The sequence below is a fragment of the Chelonia mydas genome, chromosome 1 (assembly GCF_015237465.2).
Source record: "Chelonia mydas isolate rCheMyd1 chromosome 1, rCheMyd1.pri.v2, whole genome shotgun sequence".
Classification (NCBI taxonomy): Eukaryota; Metazoa; Chordata; order Testudines; family Cheloniidae; genus Chelonia; species Chelonia mydas.
The window spans coordinates 112075475-112099815 of NC_057849.1; the positions used below are offsets into that span (position 1 = coordinate 112075475).

The following is a 24341-nucleotide window of genomic DNA, read 5'->3' on the forward strand; positions in this document are numbered from 1 at the left end:
GTAAACTCCGCTTGTCAGCGTTCTCGAAAAAAAGAAGCTGTTGCCTATCATGACGGCTTGGAATGGATAGGAAGGAATGAACTTTGCTGGTTTAGCACAATTCTGTCAACTCCTACCAGACATGTAGACAGAGCAGTAGCACCTTGTGATCTGCGTATCAGTGCTGACTGATATATCAAGCCGTGTCAGCATGCTGTTGAGAATACTTTTCATCATCTTTTCATTCACAGTTTAAGTGTCAGAACTACTTAGCCTAATTCTGCAGATGTTTTACCCCTGACAAAATGTACAAATTTATAAGAAAATAATTTCTATACAAGGTGCCCAACCACATCTGTGCATCTTGAACTTGCTTATGCTGTTGTAGAAACGTTCCTCGAACGGGTGTTTCAGGAGAATAACTGAAATTATATTTTATCCCTCTCTTCCCCCTAACCAAACAGGTATGTAATTTCCTAATCTTGCGAGAAATAAAACCCTATAAAACATGCTATGGTTTAATGTGAATAGCTGGCATAAATTCCCACGCACCAATCGCAGATGAGACCCTTTACAATGTGAACTTAAATAGCAATCATCTCTCCAAGATTGCACTAGCCGTGAATCTTCTTCCTCCGGTTAAGTTTTGCTCCTGGTATTTTGGAATTCTTATTCCACTGTTTGCTTTTCATTTTTTGGTCTTATATTGACTACGCTGTCTTAACCTGTAAAACTAGATGACCGTCTTGCTCTGACAAATTTGCTCAGGGTCAGCAGGGCAAAAAAGGCTGACAGAGGAATGATAACAAACTTAATGCATACAGACTTGCCCTAAAGGACAGAGAAGTCAGCTCCAGACTTTTTTTTTTTTTTTTTTGGTCTAGGTCAGTGGTTCCCAAACTTGTTCCACCGCTTGTGCAGGCAAAGCCCCTGGCGGGCTGGGCCGGTTTGTTTGCCTGCCGCATCCGCAGGTTCGGCCACCAATGGGAGCTACTGGAAGCGGCGGCCAGTAAGTCCCTCAGCCCGCACCGCTTTCAGCAGCTCCCATTGGCCTGGAGCAGCGAACCGCGGCCACTGGGAGCCGCGATCGGCCGAACCTGCAGACGCGGCAGGTAAACAAACCGGCCCAGCCCACCAAGGGCTTTCCCTGCACAAGCGGTGGAACAAGCTTGGGAACCACTGGTCTGTGGTATAGCCACCACATTTAGTGTTCAGGGTAAGGAAGGTGAATAAAAGATGTACTGGAGGAATGTGAATATAAAATAGAGAAAGCACACTTGTTTGTCATGGGACCAGTTAGTTCCTCTCATCACACAGAAGTCTGAGCGTAACAGATTGCTTTTTCTGTGAGTTTCAGATTGGAAGTGCTTGGCAGACAAAATAAAAGAATGAATGCAATCTAAAAATAGTTGATCTGTTTTCTGTGATAAAGCAAGGTTAGTATGGACACAAATTAATAAGAATATGCATTTCACATTCCAAGTTCTGACTGTCATATGTAACTCCTCACACTATACTTGTTTTTTTTCTCAAGAAAAAATTAAGTGCAAGAGTAACATTTTTCACACTTTCAAAGGTGACTGTTTTTCATTTAGAAAACAATGCTGCTCTTTGTGTAGATGGAAATGGTAGGGAGCGGGGAGAGAGATACTGGGAACCAACTCTCCACCCTGTGAAAGGACACAGCAAAATTAATGTTTGATTTAAAGCAAAAAATGGCATGATATTCATTAACCTCTGTTGTTGAACTGGAGAGGAAGGCTGCTTTTGTGGGTGAGGGAGCCTGGGAGGGCTGAGTTCAGTTCTCAGCTCTGCCACAGATTTCCTGGGAGGTGGTGAGCAAGTCACTTCATCTTTCTGTGCTTCAGTTCTCTATCCATAAAATGGGGATATTATCCTCCTTCCACCCTTTGCCTGACTTGTCTATTGAGATTTTAAACTCTTCACAACAAGCTCTTTGGTTTATGTGTTTATTCAGCGCCTAGTCCAATTGGGCCCTGACATCCTTTATGGCCTCTGGGTGATACTGAACCACACAGCTAAATAACAATGACTAGTTGCTTCAAGCTTGGCAAATTTCAAGTTTCACAATTGATTCAGCTGAGTGACCTGGCTTGAAAAAATCTTAAACAGGGAATCACCTATGACTTTGTGTTTGACAGAAATCCGACAAAAATCAACTAGGAAAACCTGCCTCCTACGAAATAGACTTTGCCCCCTGTTTTTGTTTATTGTTAGCAGCAGGAAGCACTGTGTCATGATCAGGCACCATAATGTTTTCATAAAGTCTGTTGTACTCATTCCACTGTTGATCCTGATGGTGTCTTAAAAACTACACCAGGACACATCAAAGGGGTTACTGTGAGGTGCTTTAAAAAAAATGCCTGTTGGAAGTTTAATTCAGCAGAAATTGATATTTGTGTTGGAAAATTGCTTCTGCTCCAAATTCGTGTACAAGTGAGCTTAACCTAAGGGAAGAAGGATGGCCTTGAGGCTGGAACTCACGGTTCAACTCCTGACTTTTCCATAGACTTCCTGTGTGTCCTTAGACAAGTTGCTCAATATCTCTGTGCCCGATTTCACCATTTATAAAACAGAAATAAAAACACTATTTCTTTCCCCCACTCTTGGTCTGTTTTGCCTATTCAAATTGTAGGCTCTTTGGGGCAGGAACTGTGTATCCAGCATCTAGCAGATCAGGGCTCAGAACTAGACACTAATCTATAATAGATATAATAAAATAATACCCTTTATTCTTTTTTAATTCAACTGTTCACCAGTTCATAGTGTTAGAGTCACAACAATCCCGTACCTGAAAGTTGCCACATATAATTTAGACTGATTTGGAAAACTGGACTATCAAGTAAAATATGACTAGTGATGGAGGGTGGTCAACATTTTGATGTCACTTTTCAACTTTGATAAAGATGACAAGTGAGGTAATTTTGGTAATCGCCATCTAATCCCTCCTAGACATGTTTCCCCAACTCAGGAAGGCCATGGCAGAACACAATTTGGCATTACAGTAGAACCTCAGAGTTACGAACACCAGAGTTACAAACTGACCAGTCAACCACACACCTTGTTTGGAACTGGAAGTACACAATCAGGCAGCAGTAGAGACAAAAAAAAACCCCAACCAAACAAAAACAAATACAGTGCAGTACTGTATTAAATGTAAATTACTAACAAAATAAAGAGAAAGCAAACTTCTGCATAGTAAAGTTTCAAAGCTGTATTAAGTCAATGACTCCATTCCCAAGGTGTTTGTAATTCTGAGGTTCTACTGTAATTGTATTAATGACACTCAGTGCTTAGAAAATTCATAGCATAACAATAGATTTTCAATCGGGCTACCCTGGCAGAACTGTGAGGGGAAATATGCCATCCTTGCTGGCCCTGCACTATGACTCATTCTAGTTAGTACTCTGAGCCCTTCAGAAACAGAACTGAGAAATAAATAGGGCAGAACAAAAGAAGTGTTTGCATCCCTTAGTTAAAGATTCAAACCCTATTCTTACTACACCACTTGGTCTTGAATTTCAATTCCTTCTCAGTCAAATTGACATTTACCCCATTTTTTTCTGCATCCCTATTTGAGAAATTAAATTTTACAGAAATAAAAGAAGCACATTGAGAATGGATGCACGTTTCATTTACTCTAATTATGCACAGTGAAAAGTTTCCATTTCAACAAGCCTCATTGATATTCTGCTGCAAACTTGACTAGAAAAAAAAAACACCACAAGAGGAGATTTTACCAGTCAATTGACTTTAACTAAAAAAAGCTTTTGTGTGTTTAAGAATATTACAGTCTTAATTTTCTTTTGTTTTGTCTCCCATAACGACTACTGTAATGACAAAACATCTGGAAAGGTCGAAGTGCCCTAATATTCTGGTTCTGCTATTTTATAGATTAATTCCAAACAGCGGGAAATAGTGTGTCAACACAAACCAGGAGTTTGAGCTGTATATGAACATGCCAGCTTTGGGAGAAATACTTATTTATCTCACAGATGTGGTTAAACCTTTCAATATTTCATGACCCCTGTCACTGAAGCAGTTAGATTCAACATGATCTTTACAGTGTTCATATTCAGGGATTTAATAGATCTAGGAGCAAACTTGAGAGTCACAGTGTGAAACATGGAATAATTTAGTTGAAAATATAGAAAACCTGAGAGAGGTTCGTCTTCTTTACAGATGAACACTGAATATTATTAACTATTAGGTGGAGTGAGCTAAATTCTGCGTATCCTGAAAGATTCTCTGTATAACAAATAATAATAAATGCATTCAAAATAATGTAAGAATATTGTTAAGTATCCATATTCTCTCTTCCTCCTGGAGCGAAGAAATTCTGAGTTAAAGCTGCTTCAGAAACATGCTTAATTATGGCAAACATGGTCCTCTCATGAAAAATATCATAATAAATAACCTTACATATGTTCTCAAACAAAATAGATTATGAAGCCAAAGTTAAAGTTGTAACTAGATATCAGCAACATGGGGGAGTTACTAAAACCTTACAGTTAAAAAGTCTAAAATCCAGGAAACACAAAATTAAGGTTACACTTTAATATATCACAAACAGTGGAAAGTGTGGAAATGCAGAGTTAATGTATCTCAAGTAACCTTAACTTCCCTCTGGTTCTACACCTCTCCCCCCCACCCCGCCTTCACACACACTAAAATTTTGTACCTGTACATACAATTTTCTGCACCCAAAAGTTTGTTTGAGCAGTTTTTACAGCAAAAACTGTGTCTTGGAGGTGCAAATGTTTTAGGCCATCTTTGAAAAGTTATCCCATTACATCAAAAGATTTTGGAGGTGTGGTTTGAGAGATTATAACATTTGATTGTTCTGGGCTATGATAAGCAGAAAGCCTTCTCTTATTGTACAATTAAGTCACTGGACGTAGTTAACAGGATAATATTCTGACCTCAGATAAGATGACACAACTCCCAATGACTTCTGTGCTGAGGTTCACATTGCAGAATTTACTTGATACAGGGAAGGGTGCAGGCCTGTCCTCTTCTTAGGATACATTCCATTCTCTTTTGTACCTTCCACATCTGCTACACTTCTATTTTTAACATGCTAGGTTGACCAGAGAAAGTGTGAGCATGTCTACCTGAACTGGAAATTACAGCTCCCGCTCCAGTGTAGACATACCCTTAGAAAGGTTTGGGACCCTATCCCTGTTCTCACCACTTCTTGTTATAGTGAACTTTTTTTTTTTTTGGCTAGAAGGTATTGAATGTGGCCTGCAAACCCCATTGATAGAAGAGATCTAGGGGTAAATCAAACAACACACCCACTAACAGCCAGCTTTGATGGAAAAATGGCTGGTCCCCCACCTTTTCACATCTCAGCACGGCTCCATAAGAACTGAATACAGTCTTGGCTGCTCCCCTGTACAGTCCTGTCCCCCAAGGAGGTTCAGGGGCAAATATCCACTGGGCTCTCAAGGGAGCAAGCTGCACAGCATAGCTGCTTCTGAGGACTCCTCATCACCCTCAAAGCCCCACCTTCACAAACTTGCTGAAGAAGTGCTTCTGCAGACTTCAGGGAACTGTCCACTCCTACTCCCTTCTATGTCCCCCACCTGGTGTCACAGGATTCTGTTTCCTGATGAGTGCATTAGTGGAGTGGTGGAGACAATAGTCTTGAACACACATTTGAAGCTTCAGCTGAGATTCAGAAATGGATTTTAATTTTTTTTTAAAATTGGCTTTTCTGTTTCCTGTACAGAATGTAACTGTACATGGCACCAACATAAAATGGCCGAGCTGTGAGCGCAACTGCAGACATCTCAAAGACTGTAAAATAGCCCTTGAATCAAGCCCAGTAAGAGTCCCCTGAAAGTGCTGCAAAAGGCTGAGGAAACTGTGTCTCTGCATTTGACGTATCTGAGGGCTAGAAAGTGCTTTTACTCTAATATTTCCAAATGCCTCCATCCAGCAAGCTGATCATAGCGAATATTTTTATGAGACCAAACAGGTGGGATTTTTTTAATGTCCGCTGTCTAAAAAGGAATAATGTTTTGACATTTCAAACATGAAACAGTCTTTAGGAAAAGATCTGTAAAGGTAAAATCAAGGAGAGTTAGGGCCTGATCCAAAGCCCACTGAAATCAATCAGTCCTTCCATCCACTTAGAATCATAGAACCATAGGGTTAGAAGGGACCACAAGGGTCATCTAGTCTAACTCCCTGCAGGATTGCAGGATTTCTTGTGCAGGGTTGGTCAACTATTTTTTGTCAAGGTCCAAATTTCTTGGTCAAGGTACAGTCAAGGTCCAGACTCCAGAGAAAATTTAAAAATAACAATAATGACAATAAGTAATATATTTCAGGGTGTCAAAAATATAAAGGAAAGGGTAAACACCTTTAAATCCCTCCTGGCCAGAAGAAAAACCCTTTCACCTGTAAAGGATTAAGAAGCTAAGATAACCTCGCTGGCACCTGACCAAAATGACCAATGCGGAGACAAGATACTTTCAAAGCTGGAGGGGGGAGAAACAAAGGTTCTCTCAGTCTGTGTTGTCTTTTGCCGGGACCAGAGCAGGAATGCAGGTCAGAACTCCTGTAAAGAGTTAGTAAGCAATCTAGTTAGAAATGCGTTAGATTCTGTTTTGTTTAAATGGCTGATAAAATAAGCTGTGCTGAATGGAATGTATATTCCTGTTTTTGTGTCTTTTTGTAACTTAAGGTTTTGCCTAGAGGGATTCTCTATGTTTTGAATCTGATTACCCTGTAAGGTATATACCATCCTGATTTTACAGAGGTGATTCTTTTACTTTAAGTAAAATTCTTCTTTTAAGAACCTGATTGATTTTTTCATTGTTCTTAAGATCCAAGGGTTTGGGTCTGTGTTCACCTATGCAAATTGGTGAGGATTTTTATCAAGCCTTCCCCAGGAAAGGGGGTGTAGTGCTTGGGGGGATATTTTTTTTGGGGTGGGGGGAGATGTTTCCAAGTGTGCACTTCCCCTGTTCTTTGTGTAACACTTTGGTGGTGGCAGCTTTTAACCTAAGCCGGTAAGAATAAGCTTAGGGGGTCTTTCATGCAGGTCCCCACATCTGTACCCTAAAGTTCAGAGTGGGGAAGGAACCTTGACACGGGGTCCATTCAGAAGTGTCTGGCGGTCTGGATTTGGCCTGTTGTCCATCTATGGACTACCCCTGGTCTAAAGCATTCAGGACAGATGGCTACCCAGCCTCTTTTTGAAAACCCCCTGTGAAAGAGCTTCCATGACTTCCCTAGGAAGCCCTTTACTTCAGTGGGCTTTGGGTCAGGCCCTAACTGTCCCTGATTTTACAGGTCCTCAGAGAGGGGGAAAAGCTGGACGAGAGAGTGAGGCGGAGATACTGAAACAGGCCTAGTGTATTAGAGACAATGTTAGTAGCAGGCAGGGGAGGAAAATTAAAGAGGTTCAAGACAGGCTGTAGAGAGCCATTGATCAGTTTAAGGTAGAACAGGTGACAGTTACTACAGCATAGTAAGAGCAAGAGGCATAGGTGAGAGGTTTTGCACAGGAGTGGGTGGGTGAGATTCTGTGGCCTGTGTTGTGCAGGAGGTCAGACTAGATGATCATAATGGTCCCTTCTGACCTTAGTATCTATGAATCTAGGCTAGATGGCAGGACTAAAGATAGCAAGAGGGATAGGGTAGTTTAAAGTCAGTGGACCCTCTCCTCTCAGCTAGCAAATAATGATTTACATGGGGAAGGGGAATGCTCAAACTGCATAGGAACAGAAGTATGTAAGGCAGCATGGAGAGTGATCATGCTCTGTATACCAATATGCTGCCTTGGTTGGGAGGGCCATGTCATGAGAGCGATATATGAGTACTAGACAGGTCTGAGCACAAGCCTTTTCAATGACAAATAGCTGTGACTCCCCAAGGCAGGTAGGTATTGAATTGTTTGGCTCACAAGCAACCCAAAGACTGGCAGGCAACGTGGGTCTGAGCATGAAAATGGCCATGCTGGCTTGTTCCCATGAACAGAAACACAAACTACTTCCAGGTCCAGCCCCTGTGTTAAGCCCGTGTTTGCATATCTTCAAAAGAGATATCCACTGCATTTATTTTCCTTTCCCAACTGAGAAGTATAGTTTTACCACTGTGGCCATGAAGACAACTCTACCTCACTGTGATCAGAGGAGAAAGTTTGCCAGGTTTGATACGTGAGATGAGTTAGCCAACTGATACTTTAAGTGCAGAATATGAGAAAAGAATAATTACAGCAGCACAATGTGCTTTGCTCTAGGTAAGGGCACATCAGCAATTCCATTGAAAAGCTTTGGAACAAATCTTGATGTCCTTCCTCAGTAACTCAGTCCTTCCCTTCTCAGACAAAACTACACTAGAGTTTGACTTGAAGGATTGAGCAGAAATGGAGAAAGAATTTGGCCTTTTATATTTAAGGGGCAGAGGGCAGGGATGGATAGCTCAGTGCTTTGAGCATTGGCCTGCTAAACCCAGGGTTGTGAGCTCAAATCCTTGAGGGGGCTATTTAGGGATCTGGGGCAAAAATTGGGGATTGGTCCTGCTTTGAGCAGGGGGTTGGACTAGATGACCTCCTGAGGTCCCTTCCAACCCTGATATTCTTTGATTTAGTAGCTCAGGACCTAGCTTTACAAATGTTGCTCTGGAATGTTATTATGCAAAGGTAATTACTCTTGCCTATCTTTAAATAGGAAGACTCCTATTTTAAACTCCTGGAATGCAAGAAATCAAGAATTTACAGTAAAAAACACCAGGGTTGGGGTGTGGCTTAAAGAAAAAATTATTTTGGTTTTGGTACAAATTGTTAATAAGCATACAACAATAATATTCATAAACACAGTAAATAAAGCATATATCACACATATTTTCTTCACTGCACCACCACCACAACTGACCCCTGCACTGGGAATTTCCTTGTGAGTTTGGGAAAGGAATCTTTCAAAATCCCACCAGCCACATAGTGCTACCAGAATGACTCCTCCTGGCTGCAGGGGACTATGTACCCCCTGTATTTCCCTCTATTGGGGTGGGGTGCAAATGGCTGGAGGATCCACACTATGACAAATGCACCAGGCCTGCCCCTAACAACTTTAGCAGTGGGACAAAGAGGGTGTCTGTGACATTCAGAGGTTGCTCCATTCCCATATATGTGTCCCATATCCTGTCCCTCTCCACTAACAACATGACAGTCCCACTTTTGATGCAGACACGACTTTTCACAATTGTAGGTCGGGTAGGTTCAGGAAAGAAATGATGACAGGATTTGGCCCATAATTCTTCCTAAATAGAAAAATGGTGGCTCAAAAGTGAACATGAATAACTGTAACTTATCTGCAAAGTACACCTGTAGCTCTAGGGTGCTTCTGGAGAAAAAAGTAGCCGAGATACTGAGATTTATAATGTAATTTCTTTTCATATGCAGTAGTTATTTTTCAAAATATTTTTGATAAACATTTGCTTGTGTAATACCGTGAGGTTTACAGCATCTTTCATACAAAGTATCATACCCTGCTTTACAGAGGCAGTATAATAGATAGCACAGCACAGATTCAAGTGCATTGACTTTCAGGCAGGCAGAGGGATAACTATACAGCGGATAAAGTAACAGAAAAGAAATATGGGGCAGGGGGTGTCAGATCTTTGGCTAGTGTAAATCAGCCCAGCTCCACTGCAGTCAAAAAAAGCTATGCCAGTTTCTATGAGCTGAGGATCTGCCCCTTGAAGTGGAAATGCTGCCCATTAAATATATAATTGTTTTCATATTTTTTTTAAAAAGGAGGTAAAGTAGGTGGAAGGCAGGAGAGGACATGTGGCTAATTTAACAGTTGCTGAGCATCAGCAGCACTTCTAAACATTCCCGTTGCTTGATCTGGACTTTTGTGAATATTGTAGAAAATTCACGGCAGGCACATATGTTCTGAATAAATTATGAGCAATGATACCAAAAATTCAGCCAAATCTTAATCGGACCATTGACATTTAGATTGAAGAAACAATAGCCCCCCCCCCCCCAATGGTATCAATGGTCCCATATCAAGAGGACTTATTTTTGTTCTATTTTTAATACTATCAAAAAAAGAAGAAATAAAAGGAAACTAGCAAAAGTCTGTTAAAACAACGAAGGGTTTACTGAAAGCCACAAATGGCAGAAAATTCTGTTAAACCTAGATGGCCGAAGGAAGATGTCCAAAATTCATCCCATTTTGCCTTGGAATTTCAGTGGGCCTCTGAAAAATTATGACTGATCTTGCATTTGCTGCCTGTTCTTCAATCAGCACAGCACATTAGGGATGGAGGTTTAGTCCAGCTGTGGATTTCATGGCTCTTCAGAGCTGAAGTCAGGCCCTTAGCACTACTTTAACATAATTTTTCAGAGGTTTCCTGACATACAAGTTATTACCTTCATTAGACATACTGTGTACAGTCGTCTTAGCTGGCACCCCTTCCAGGCTCACAGGGTCAAAATGAAAAGGGTGATTTTTTTCCTCAGTGTAATTGCACCATATGCTTTGTGAGCAGTGTCGCCTTCCACATTTCAAACTAGAAAACCTGGAGCCCTGTGAATCTGAATATCGGTGGGTTTAAATTTTGAGTCTGCTCTCTACCACCTCCATTTCAACTGATCCCACCTGAATCTAGACTTGAACAAAACCCCAGTTACTAGTTAAGCATTAAAGCAGAAATCACAGATAAAGGAATCCTACTGTATGCTAATATTTCATTTGCCGCCAAACTACTTTCCATAGCTCTCTGTAGGGATCTGACCTGCTTTTCAAAACAGTAAGTTGTTCATAAAATGGGAGCATGTATAATTACCAGGGCAATGACTTGCTAGGAAACTCTGACTACATGGGTACCTAAAATGACAGCTAGGTTAATTCTCACCAGGCCAATGTTTTAATATTTTCCAGAGGATTTTTTAAAATGTCAATGTTTTATATGTGTGCAGTATGTATTATTTGCTCTTTACAGCAGAGAGCCAAGGCAGGTAATAACACTGTAAACAGAAGTCCTTCATCTAAAAGCTATAGGCCATCATCAGCATATGCTTCCTACCAGTCATCTGCATCCTGATTTGCACAACAAGCTGAATTGAGATGATTTAGTCTCCAAGGTAGCTTTCATTTATACTTCCCTTGAATAGAAGTGGAAGAGTTCTCTACCAAGTGGTAGCTATATTGTGGAAGTTTTCATTTAAGTTAAACCCGTCCTGGAAAACTCTCCTGCTAGCAACAAACTATAACAAAAGGACTATGATATGATATGGTTTAAAGACGAAGGGATTGGGTACAATGGGGAGGTAAACCAGATTAAGTCAAGTTAGACCTGTTTGAAAACACTTGCCTGCACATTACACATTCATTATAGTGCACTAACTCCATATGTATCAGGCACTGTGGACTCCTTTTTCAACAGGAACTGAGTTCGCTTCAAATTGAATTTGTTCTGTCATTTGTGCGTACATAATGCTTCTGTGCACTACTTTGGCAGTCCTCCAACTGCTATCCCACACTGCTTTGCAGGCAACCATTAGTGACTTTTCTGTTTACCTGTGTGCCCCTCGCTACTCTAGTGTCAAGTTGGCTGGATTTCCCTTTGCCTATTCAAAAATGGGTGTGAGGCCAGCATTTGTCAGTTTGCTCCTGGATTTGAGGATATCAGCACTGTGGCCATATCACTCCAGCAGCCTCACAACATGCCTTGAGCAGCTACTTGGAGCCAGGCTGAGCCCCTAGATCTCACCACCGTTTGGGGAGGAGCATTGGTGCAAAAAGCCCTTATGGCCAGCTACCAGAATAAAGATCATTTTGTGGATATTGCTAAGCAGATGGTCACAGCGGGCCACAACCAGGATGCCAACCAGTGCTGGATAAAGTGCAAACAATGCAGGAAGACTTACATTCAAACCAGGCATCCCAGGGAAAAGCGCAGGAATGGAAATGCGACCTGCCCAGTTTTTGAGGAGCTGGAAAGGATTCTGTACAATTACATTGTGACCAAAGCCAGTGTCTGGCAGCAGGGCCTGCAGCAAAGCCAGTCTCCAGGCAACCTAACGAGTGCAGCTGGCCTGTATTAGGCTGCCGGATTGTGTACACTGCCTAACTGGGGGGGAAGGGTCAGCAGACCAGCTCTTAAACTCAACAGCAGCAATTCAGCAGTTACTTAAAGTATGCACCCACAGCTGTGATAGCTCCTGCACCTGCTTGTTCCTGGTCCAGCCCAGCCATGCTCTGCTCTTGCCTTCATTCACTCCAGGTAACCTGCCTCTGACCCCCCAGTTCTGATTCCTGACTTCTGGCCCATGGCTCTGGCATCTGGACTTGGACTCTGGCTCTGACCCAGAGCTCCTATACCTGGCTTCCAACTCCTGCTCCAGCCACTAGCCCATGTCCTGGTCTCTGACACCCAGGAAGGTTGTGTTCCTGCTGCCTGTTCTCTTCCCTGCAACACATATGCCATCAAGGATAACTAGCAAGGCTCCTTGGAAGATGAGCACAAGGAGGACAGTGAAAGACTGTCACCCCAAAAGCCAGGATCTCTTCAGGACTATGATGCTGGCCAGGAAGGAGGCAAGCCCAATTCCTGCCATAAAAGTAAATTTTTTTAAAAAGTGCTTAAGTGATTTAGAAGCCTACATCCCATTTTCACAGGTAACTTAATAACATGCTAATAATCCCGTTAAGATTTTGCTGCAGGTGTTAAAGCAGATGATTAGCATACATTCAGGATATATACAAAGTGTATGTGCTATGAAGGGGCTAAAGATTATCAAGTCATAGAGGATGGGTGGAAAGATAACCAGTTGGAGTTTGGGAAGAAGAACAAAAAGAGCCAAAAATACAATTATGGGGGCCTGAGGAAGGATGGGAAACGGAGGCTGGAGATGAAGTGAGAAGAAGAAGAAAAGCTCCGAGAGCCAGGATCAGAGTGAAGATGTCTAGATAAAACCACAAGTCTGTGGGCAAGTGGGGTGGTGGGAAGAATGGTAGGCAAAAGAAGATCCATAATGGCACACTGGGTGACTGAAGATGCTAGCGGGAGTTGATCTGTTAGGTAACTGTGGATGAGGAGAGCAGATGGACAGCTGAAAGCACATGAGCTTGATGTGGTCCACTTAACAAAGCACATCACAAAGGCAAAGCATTGGTACCTTTTTTCTAAATAAAGCATTGTTTGGAGATAATGTCTAGTTATTTTATTCCCAAATGGGAATATTATCCTACAAGTAATCAACTCCCCTACAGACAGAACTATATATAAGAACAGAGCTCTGATTGCTGTTATAGCTAATAAGCTACATCTGATGAGGAAATTCCCCTTAAATATATATTTATATAACCAATCATCTTGAGCCCCTGGCATTCGCTGACAAATGTTGCTTCTCACATTGTGATAGGTGCTCATCTGTTCTTTCAGCCTTCACTGTGGCAAAGTAATGTAATCTTTAGACATTTGGAAGTTTAACTACAATGGCTGGGGAAACAACAAACTCCCTTTCATTAACTACGGCTTTATCCAGGCCTTTTAGCTAATGAACCAGCCAAGCCAGTGAAAAGCAGTACCAGTATGTTAGTGACTACTGACCGATTAAAGGAAGATAAAATGTGCTCCCTAATAGCTCACCCATGTGCTTAACACTGAATCAATGGAGATGAGGGCAGTCAGCTGGAACAAGCCTGAATGAGCACAGCTCTGTCCTCTGGTTAGGATACTTCAATTCCATTCTTCCTTAAAAGTTAAATTTGAGGACCTACTTTCATCAGCCCAGCTTCCCCCTCCCCCTGTGCTCAGTCTCTGTGGCAGGTTTAATGACTATAAGACCTAGAAAGGGCTGGTATAGTAGTCTGTTCCTGCCTCATGTACCAGGTATTAGAATGAACTAATAGTGTGTTCTTGTTTACCCACAGGAATATGGATTACTTTTGCACTTGATTTTATAATTTGATAATTAGAAACCATTAACCACCTCTCTCCCTTTTTCCTCCTCCCAAAGGGAACTGTGGTAAAACTGCATAGCTTTTAACATGCAATAGCAAACAGTTGTTCAGAGGTTGAAGCAGCTTTATTAATGCTGGAATATAAATAGTCATCCCTTCCTAATTAGGAGTGATTTATGGAATGTGCAGTACAAACTCTGACACTGGTGGGAAGGAGCCTTTGCAAGGCACACTTAAAAGAGTGGGAAGGGAGAAAATGAAATGTGGAAAAGCATTTCCTGAAACCCCTGCCTGTAGGATGCTGTGAGCAGAAATGGGCAGGATAGTTGTTCCTTCACATCTACTACATGATCTGGTACTACTCAGACTTGTTAATCAACCCACATTCATACAGGGCAAGGTTGTCAAATTCATTTTGTAGCTGAGTCCAGTTTTAACTATGGCCTGAGTACCAGGTTATACATTTAGGACTCCGTGCTACCCTCAGACCATTGCAGATATCCCACTGATGTCAATAGGATGTTTGCACAAAGAGCAAGGGGAGAATCAGGCCTTTAAGCAGTATCTAAACCTTTAGCTAGTAGTGTTTTTTATTATTAGTTCAACTTCTCACCATTGCTGTGGGAAAATATTCTCCCCTTTAAGACCACTGCTATTTCCGCCTCTCATTCACCCCATTCTCCTTTCTTTGTTTCTCACCTTCTTCCCTGACTTTGCAAGAAGTCCCTTGTCCTTTCTTCCCTGCATTACCTTCCCTGCAGCAACTCCTCATTTGCAATCCCGAGCTTCACTCCTGTCCCATTTGACCTGCTAAAATGATCGGCAACGAAAATAGGCAGTGCTGACATTTGAAGTGTCTTCATCAGGCTTTAGAGTCAACACCCCGCTAAAATGAATGGGGAGAGGGAGATTCATGCTTCTCGGAGCCATTGTTTCAGACTGACAATACTGTTTTCTGTTTTAATTTGGAACGTTATATTTGTAACCAGGAGGACTAAACTTTCTTTAACAGATACCTGGGAGCCTGAGAATCTGCATATGTCATATAGGCCGTATATATCCCTCAAGTGGGTTGGATGCAGGGCCAGATTAATGCACTGGGAAACTAGGGCCCAAATTCATAGGCGGAGCCGTAACCTGAGTGGTGCTGTGACCTCATAGGCCAGGTTGCAAAGCCATTCACTCCAGTTTGGGGTAGCTGCCTCTCCATCATGCCTAGGGCCCAATGATTGATTAATCTGGAGCTGGCTGGGTGTTTATCAGGGTGACATCCCCAATACACAGCCATTAGTCTAATGGAACCCTAAACAAGTTTTTTACTATCAGATTGTCCACACTTACAGATATAGGAATCGCTTTACCACAACTATTAACACAGCCACTTACAGGGTGTAAATCAGCAACTGTTTAACAGTGCACCAGATTAGAACAGGAAGTGAAAAATACCATATCCAGCTAAAAGGGGGGAATTGAGATAAGGGAAGTGCAGTTATCCTGAGGGTGCATTGTTAAAGTCTGGTGGCTGACTTATTTCCGCCGATGTTAAGCTTGTATACTCACATTTGTGCATGCAAAATGGGTAGTATTACTTGTAAATAGGTCCCCATGGGTGCCAATTCTAATTTGCACATGCATCTACCAAATCAGCTGGTGGGATTTTGCACGCACAAATGCAACACACATTGTTTAATGGTGCAAATCAGATGCCAGGGTTTGAAAATTTGTCTCCAAATGTTCCATAGCACTATGACAAGTAATGATCCTTATCAGACAGCTGGATGCACAATGCAATTTAGTGGATCTTGGCAACAGAAGGTAAAAATAAATTAAGCTCTGTTGGTATTAAATTAAACATATTAACCCTTATTTAGCTGTTCATTATACCAGTATTAAGGACCATCTCCCTGGATCCATTTTCTGAGATATAGTAGAGCGCTTTGGAGGTGGTCACTGTAGACTCAGTTCCTCAATTTAGCATGTAGCTTCTGGTTTTGTTTTGTTTTGTTTTTTAAATCAGCCTCCATATAACAGGAAAAACTATCAGGAATATATTTATTTACAGATTTAAAAATAGTGGGTCTTGTTCTTCTCCCATTTTAACCTGTGTAAATCAGGAGTAACTCCACTCAACAGAGTTTCCACGATGCTGTTTTTACTCTGATGAAAGGATCAGGCCCTTGAAGATTAATAATGGATTATATATAAACGTACAATAATAGAAAAGGAAAATTAAACCAGGGTTGAAAGGATAACAATAATAAAATGATTAAAGAGACAACACTTTCAGTATACACAAGAACAACAAACTAAACATAATGATAACTTGTGAATGGTGATTACTATAGGAGAGATTCTGTGCTGTGCCCTCAAGAGATGCAGCACAGAACTTACATCCCAGGAGGATAGGGGCTAACAAGGTTTTCAGCTATTTATGCACTCTCCCAATCCTGGGCTGCCCTGAGGACCAAAGTGGCCTCCAGCATAACGCTGACAGCCCTGGGGGCCCGTGGAAATTATGGCAGCTTCCTCAGGTTGTCTGACAGGTTGCAACACTTCCCTGAGTCTCTGTAGTTTTGCAGCCATACCTTTCACCTCCCAAGCCCCAGTCCCAATATGAAACCTTTTGCCAGGGTCTGAGGGAGTCCCCAGAAAGACAGCCTATGACAGTCGTCTGCAGTGCCTGCACCTGGGGAGTTCTGCCCAGGCCAGATCCAGGACTTAGAGCCCCTTTACACCATTCCAATCCCTTTACCCAGAATAAAGGGACAAGATGAATAATTGGATGAATAAATGGAGCAGGTCCTCAAGGAATCAATTCTGAAGCACTTAGAGGAGAGGAAAGTGATCAGTAACAGTCAGCATGGATTCACCAAGGGCAAGTCATGCCTGACTAATCTAATTGCCTTCTATGACGAGATAACTGGCTCTGTGGATGAGGGGAAAGCAGTGGACGTGTTGTTCCTTGACTTTAGCAAAGCTTTTGACACAGTCTCCCACAGTATTCTTGCCAGCAAGTTAAAGAAGTATGGGCTGGATGAATGGACTCTAAGGTGGATAGAAAACTGGCTAGATTGTTGGGCTCAATGGGAAGTGATCAATGGCTCCATGTCTAGTTGGCAGCCGGTATCAAGTGGAGTGCCCCAAGGGTCGGTCCTGGGGCCGGTTTTGTTCAATATCTTCATAAATGATCTGGAGGATGGTGTGGATTGCACCCTCAGCAAGTTTGCGGATGACACTAAACTGGGAGGAGTGGTAGATATGCTGGAGGGTAGGGATAGGATACAGAGGGACCTAGACAAATTGGAGGATTGGGCCAAAAGAAATCTGATGAGGTTCAACAAGGACAAGTGCAGAGTCCTGCACTTAGGACGGAAGAATCCAATACACCGCTATAGACTAGGGACCTAATGGCTCCGCAGCAGTTCTGCAGAAAAGGACCTAGGGGTTACAGTGGACGAGAAGTTGGATATGAGTCAACAGTGTGCCCTTGTTGCCAAGAAGGCCAATGGCATTTTGGGCTGTATAAGTAGGGGCATTGCCAGCAGATCGAGGGACGTGATCGTTCCCCTCTATTCGACATTGGTGAGGCCTCATTTGGAGTACTGTGTCCAGTTTTGGGCCCCACACTACAAGAAGGATGTGGAAAAATTGGAAAGAGTCCAGCGGAGGGCAACAAAAATTATTAGGGGACTGGAACACATGACTTATGAGGAGAGGCTGAGGGAACTGGGGATGTTTAGTCTTCAGAAGAGAAGAATAAGGGGGGATTTGATAGCTGCTTTCAACTACCTGAAAGGGGGTTCCAAAGAGGATGGCTCTAGACTGTTCTCAATGGTAGCAGATGACAGAACAAGGAGTAACGGTCTCAAGTTGCAGTGGGGGAGATTTAGGTTGTATATTAGGAAAAAGCTTTTTCACTATGAGGGTGGTGAAACACTGGAATGCGTTACTTAGGGAGGTGGTGGAATCTCCTTCCCTAGAAGTTTTTAAGGTCAGGCTTGACAAAGCCCTGGCTGGGATGATTTAGCCGGGGATCGGTCCTGCTTTGAGCAGGGGGTTGGACTAGATGACCTCCTGAGGTCCCTTCCAACCCTGATATTCTATGATTCTAAGAGCGGAGGAGTATCTCGCCCTGTGACTCTGTCTATAAGCAGAAAATAGGTTCATTTTACTCTTAATCTCTGTCTGGGGAATTGATGATTTTTCCTCTCTGTAGTTTTCAGCAAACTCACACCCTGATCTGCTCAGCACCCCCTGTGTGGGACAACTGAGTCTGTTAAGCAACGTGTTCAGTTGTCCAGTTCATTCCACGGGACTTCATTCCCACTCCAAGTAAAGGGTGCCCCTGGATTTTTGTCTTCCTTTTAGCAAAACTTCTAGAAGACGTACCCTGTGAGTTTCCTTGGCAACTGGCCCACTGGCAACAATATTCTCTGGAGCATGCCCATTCAACTCAATAACTACCTTTTTAATATATTTCAGCTGTTTGTAGGAATAGGGTTTATTATTATCTGTTGAAAATGTAAAGTAGTGTACACCTAGCCAATAAATCTTACAGAGGCCTAGTTTTCCCTCGGTACTTTGTGCAGCCTTTTGTGCCCCCCAGATGAAAAGATTTAAAATATTCTAAAATTCTCAAATCCTGTTTAACAGCTACCCACCCCTGAGACATTGAAAGCCCCGATGCAGCGGTTCTCGAACTTTAAGCATCCTGAGGACCCCCATTTTGATATAAAATTTGTCACGGACCCCCAGGCCTACCACTGTTCCTGAAAAGCTCTATTGTTAATAAAATCACCACTAACACTCTTGTTTTTCCTTATTATTTATGATTAGACGGAGATACATAAATATGGCTGGGGAAGGGACTATTCTTTATTTAACACAAGGTTAAGAACTTGAGCTTCAAGGCACAGGTGCTGGCTTTTAATTCTAAGCACCTGGCCGACCCCTCCCCGCTGTGTGCCCCTGGCGCGCGGATTCGCACCTGGCACCTCTCTGGGAGTTGGTGTCTGCACTGCACCGCCCGAGCCAGTGGGGCTGCGTGCAGAATTCGGGCCGTGCTTTCAGACGCGCCGGCAGGGGCTGCTTTCCTCTGCTGCTGATTTTCACGGGCTCCAGGTGGTCCGCGGGTCATGCCCGGGGCCGCCGGCCCTGCTGATCAACTGCCCGCCGCGGAAGAGCTGTGCAGTGGGGGTGGGTCCTGGGGCTGAGCGTGGAGTTTATCAGCGGCCCCGGCCATGACTCAACAGCAGAGGAAAAGCCCAGGAGGAGCCGGCTGGCACATCTGGAAGCAGGGGGTGAATTCTGCATGCAGCCCCGCTAGCTTGGGCGGGCCGCTCCTGCTCCTCTCACAGCGGTGCAGACACTAGCTCCAAGAGAGGCGCTCAGCCCTGGGACCCACCCCCACTCCATAGCTGGTCCCTGGCTTGCAACTGACTCACGGCCCCCAGTTTGAGAATTGCTGACCGAATGTATTCTTCAAGACGGCCTTTTTTTATGAAAGTGCTACTCCTCCACTAGGGAACAGGGAATTCCATGTACTTTATAACTGGTCAGATAACTCACACGCAGGCATTTTAAGTGTTGACTATCATAAAAACGAAACAAAAAAACTTTTTTTGTGTTTTTATTGGTCAGGTGTATATGAAAACTGTATTCATGGGAGGAAATTGTACTCTGCTTCTGGACATTCAGCCAGAGGGAAAAAGAGGCTAAATTCACTGTGTATGTTATTCACTATAAACTATTCTCCAGTTCTAGACCAAACATTTCAGAGTTTTCATCCAATGTGAGTTAAGTTCCTTGGGTGAATGTAATCAATCCTTCAAATATTGTCTAATGTCACTTCAAAGCTATAGACCAAAGATTGCACATTTCCTGCCCTGCAGTCACTTTGCAAAAATCAGATGAGTACAAAGGGCATGTGACTCAGAACCAGGCCTGCTGGTTATATGAGGGCAGCCTGAGTTAAGTCAGGAGTGAGCTGTTTGCCTTTAAAAAGCAGGAGGCTGGACTAAGTTTGTAGCAAGAAGCCCTGGGAAGGCAAAGGGGTGGGGGCAGTTTATGCTACGAGGGCAGAGAGCCCAATTGTTTAGGGCTCCAAAGCCAGGAACCCAGGATAGACTATGTGTGCAGGGGACTTCCCCTATGCTGCCAGAGGTGGTACAGCCACCTCTATCAACTGGGAGGAAAAGGGACTGATTGGAGCCCAGGAAGGACGGACGGAAGCTAAGCCCAGCAGAGAGGCTAGAGGCAGGAACAGGACAGACCCTGAGAGGAAGGGCTGTGCTTGGCAAGAATTTTTTTGTATTTCCTTTTGGAGTTTGATTTAAACTCTGGAAGGAGTGAATTTCTGTGATTTGGCCAGTGACCTAACAGCACTGGAAACTGGTAAATTACTACAGTATCTGAGAAAGGAAATTGAGGCAGGAGAGGATTGGGCAAGTCCCTGCTACACTCTATCAAAATCCTTTGTTTGATACTTTACTTAAAATATATTGAATTCTTAATTAAGACATAGTGCATGAATTACAGTTATACTTTCTACATGTAATCTGGAATAGGGCTTAAGATGGGATCTGTGCTCAGAGCTACCATAAAGGATTTTATTCTCAATTACCCTCAGGGCAGACAACAGTGTAGAAGAGCCTTAAATTGGATGGAAGGTGATGGGCGCTCACCTGCCTTTCTCCTTGGGGTGGAGAACCCTCTTTTTGCCTTTGGGGAAACAGGCATTCACCTGGGCAATGACGCAAACACCTTTGCGCAAACAAACAGTCCAACTGCCCCTCCAACATCAGTCCCTTACTCTCAGATTGAGGCACCTCTTTTCCTTTAGACTTTGGCTGATTCTTGAGGGCAGGCGAGCTCCTAGTGGCTATATAGGCAGCCCATTCTCTGGGCCTGTCCTCCAGCCCTGAGCTCATATTCTCAGCTTGCGGTGTACTGGCAGCAATATGTGCCATGGATGGCATCCTCTACCTCCAGTCGGAGGAGAGCTGACAGCAGAAAGTAGGGGTGGGTTTTTCTGCCAGCCAGTCAGAGCTCTTGAGGATGGCCCTTGTATGCTGCTGATATATGGCATGCAGCCTCCATAATAAATTACATATATAGCTACTTTAAAGTTCCTTTCCACTGCCAGATGAGTGGGTGGAAGGGGGACCCTAGTGTGAATGAGAATCAGGCCACAGAAAATCAAGCAGCTATTTTAAAATGTATGCAACTTGTCTTCAGAATTATGAGCCATGTACAGGTGATGCTGTAAGTTTTCACTTCAAATTCCTGTCCTGCTTCTCCTCCCACCTCCTCTTGGTACCTAACAATGTGGTAACCGCTCGTGACAACCAGCGATTTTCTTGTCTGAGCTAGTAATGGCACTAAATGTTGATGTCATATAATATTGAACCAGGGAGAATTGTGATGAGGAAGTAGCTGTTGATTATATGCAAACAACGCACAGCTGGGCTCCTTTAAGGCAGGGGTGGCTAACTTGAGCCTCAGAAGGAGCCAGAATTTACCAATGTACATTGCCAAAGAGCCACAGTAATATGTCAGCAGCCCCACATCAGCTCCCCCCCACCCCCCATTCCCAGTGCCTCCCACTCACTGGCAGCCCTGCCAATCAGTGCCTCCCTCTCCCTCCCCCCACCTCCCGATCAGCTGTTTCATGGCATGCAGGAGGCTCTGGGGGGGAGGGGGAGGAGCGAGGGCACGGCAGGCTCAGGGGAGGGGGCGGGAAGGAGTGGGGTGGGGGCAGGGCCTGTGGCAGAGTCAGGGGTTGAGCAGTGAGCACCCCCCAGCACATTGGAAAGTTGGCGCCTGTAGCTCCAGCCCCGGAGTTGGTGCCTATAGAAGGAGCCGCATATTAACTTCTGAAGAGCCGCATGTGGCTCCGGTTGGCCACCTCTGCTTTAAGGCTTCAGGCAGATCTGGAGGCCTAAACTGATCAACACATCAAGTGGAAGCATACTTTTGTGCTCTGAGATCTTTTTTATTCTTCATTTGACTGGTGATTAATGGTATAGCTGAACTAGGCAGTGGACATATTTTTTGACAGACTAGTTTTTGAAGGTAATACCGTCCAAACTATGGACATATGCTAATTTGAGTTTGTAAATGTGTACTTTGGAAATTTCACAACACAAATTCTATATATATTACATGAAAAGATGGAGTTGCCTTACCAAGTGGGGGGTCAGTCTAACGAGACAATTCACTTCACAGAAGAATACCAAGGGAGGAAAAATCACTTTTTGTAGTGGTAATGAGTATGGCCCATTTCAAACAGTTGACAAGAAGGTGTGAGTAACAGTAGAGGGAAATTAGTAGGGTAAAATTAGGTTTTGTAATGACCCATCCACTCCCAGTCTTTATTCAGGCCTAATTTGATGGTGTCCAGTTTGCAAATTAATTCCAGTTAGAGTAATTAACCATTCCAAAACATTACCAAGGGGGTAAATTCTGCATCACGAGGGGTGTTTGGATCAAGACTGAATGCCATTCTAAAAGATATGCTCTAGCTCAGCTACACATTAATGCTCTAAACAAACGAATCCATGGGGGAAATTCTCTGGCCTGTATTAGAATCAGACTAAGTGGTCATAATGGTCTTTCCTAATCTTAAAAATCTATGAATTTGTGTATGTGTTCTACATTTCTCTCAAATTCAAAAAAACAATTGAAATATTACTAACATTGGCTTCATTTGAGTTCTTTCCTTTCATCTTCCTTCACTTCACCTTTCTTTCTGCATATGCTTGTTTCTCTATCATAGAGTGCATTGCCTCAGATTAATGTTTCAGTTATCACTTTAAAAATGTAGTTTATATTTCTCCAAGACAATCAGTTGTACATTTCTATGCTTAATGTTTGCCTGGCCTGGAGGAGGACAACATGGGTGCCAGGGGAGGCAGAGAGGAGGGGTGATTATATGGTCATGGATAAGAGTTTAGCTGTAAGGATAGAGAAGAAAGGCTGAATTTTGGAAATGTTTTGGAGGTAGAAAGAACAATCTGTAAATATGGCCTGCTTTAGTGGGGCCAGGATGGGGAGAGCATCAGAAAAGACCCGCTCCCCCAGTTCTGAGCCTGAGAGATAAGGAGAATGGCGATGGTGACAGTAGTGACACAATGGCGGAGTGGAGAACAAAGATAAGGAGTTCAGTTTTGCTATGGAAAGCTGGAGCTGACAGGCAGACACATAAGAAGAAATGTGAGAGAGAGAGATGAGGAAGGGACAGGTAGATTTGTGACTCCTCAACAGTAACTGAAGCCACGAAAGTAGATGAGGAAAGGATATAAAGTAAGAAGAGGAGGGAGCCACATCAGAGCCCTGTGAGATGCCCAAAGAATAGTCCTCAGCCCAAAGAGGAAGGATTTAATTAAATTGATGCATTCCAGTGCTTGTGCAATACCTTGCACTGCATGTTCTATGACCTCATCTGCTACTATGAGTGTCCGTATATTAGTGGATCATGGTAACGTTTCACTGAGAGCTGCATTAAAGCATTACGCAGAATCAATTTGCTGATTCATAAAGGGTTTATCAATGTAATTATAACTAGGGTCTAAAACTGATGTGAGCACTACAGTTCAGGAGCAAACACATTTGCAGATGAGCTTTTGGTGAAGTAGCAAGGTGACATCTATTATCAAATAATGTGGAATATTGCCAAGCTATACTGACTCATCATTACTCTAAGGGGGAGGGGGAAAAGCTTTGCTATGCATCTCAGATATTTGCAGGACCAGAGACTGAAAATACATAAAGGTTCCATAAGAGGGTATTATTATAATTCTGCAGGAACATACTGAAATTTCTTCTAAGCAGCTAAATATGTTGCCAGGATTAATTTATAGCCATAAATTCTCTCCATGACAAATCTGTTTTTTTTTGTTTTGTTTTTAAACAGCAGTGTGATTGGTCTGGACTCTGCATGGTTAATTGCAGTCTTCAGGTTGAATACTTTGTCAAGGTTCTTTAATCCTAACCTTCGCGGAACAGCTTGTAAAATATAATTGGATCTAATGCGCAGAGTTATAATGTGCATGATACAAGCCTGGATGCAACACATCACATTGCAGAATTAGGTTCTGTTCATTTTTAACACATCATTCCCATCAAGGAGGAGGTAATTTGTTTTATACCAAGGAAGCTCAACAAACTCACTGGCCCATTTTGAGGCATAGTCTCTGTGGAAAAGTAAATAATTGCAAAATATTTGTTTTATGATGTTTAAGTTATAGTTGTATCCTCAGGCCCCTATCAATAAAACCTGGATCTGATATGTCCCACTCGTCACCCCAAAGGTGCCCCCATTTTCCCTGACTTAGACGTTCTCACAGAACAGGCAAGGCGTGTGCTGGTCTGCTGGATGCTACAATATTCTGGTCATTTAATTGTACCGTT

The 24341-nt window shown here is 43.0% G+C and overlaps 1 protein-coding gene across 4 annotated transcripts in view; it reads left to right on the forward strand.

The window, feature by feature from the left end:
* The window catches only part of ST6GAL2 (ST6 beta-galactoside alpha-2,6-sialyltransferase 2), a 251632-nt gene that overhangs the window by 26192 nt on the left and 201099 nt on the right, over positions 1 to 24341 (forward strand). For 2 of the 4 annotated variants that reach the window (XM_043536342.1, XM_043536360.1), the window contains exon 1: positions 11774 to 12249. The exons of the other annotated variants lie outside the window; for them this stretch is intronic. The gene's annotated coding sequence lies outside the window, so the exon portion shown is untranslated. Of the gene's footprint in view, positions 1 to 11773; positions 12250 to 24341 lie in introns of those variants that run through there. 4 annotated transcript variants of the gene reach the window in all.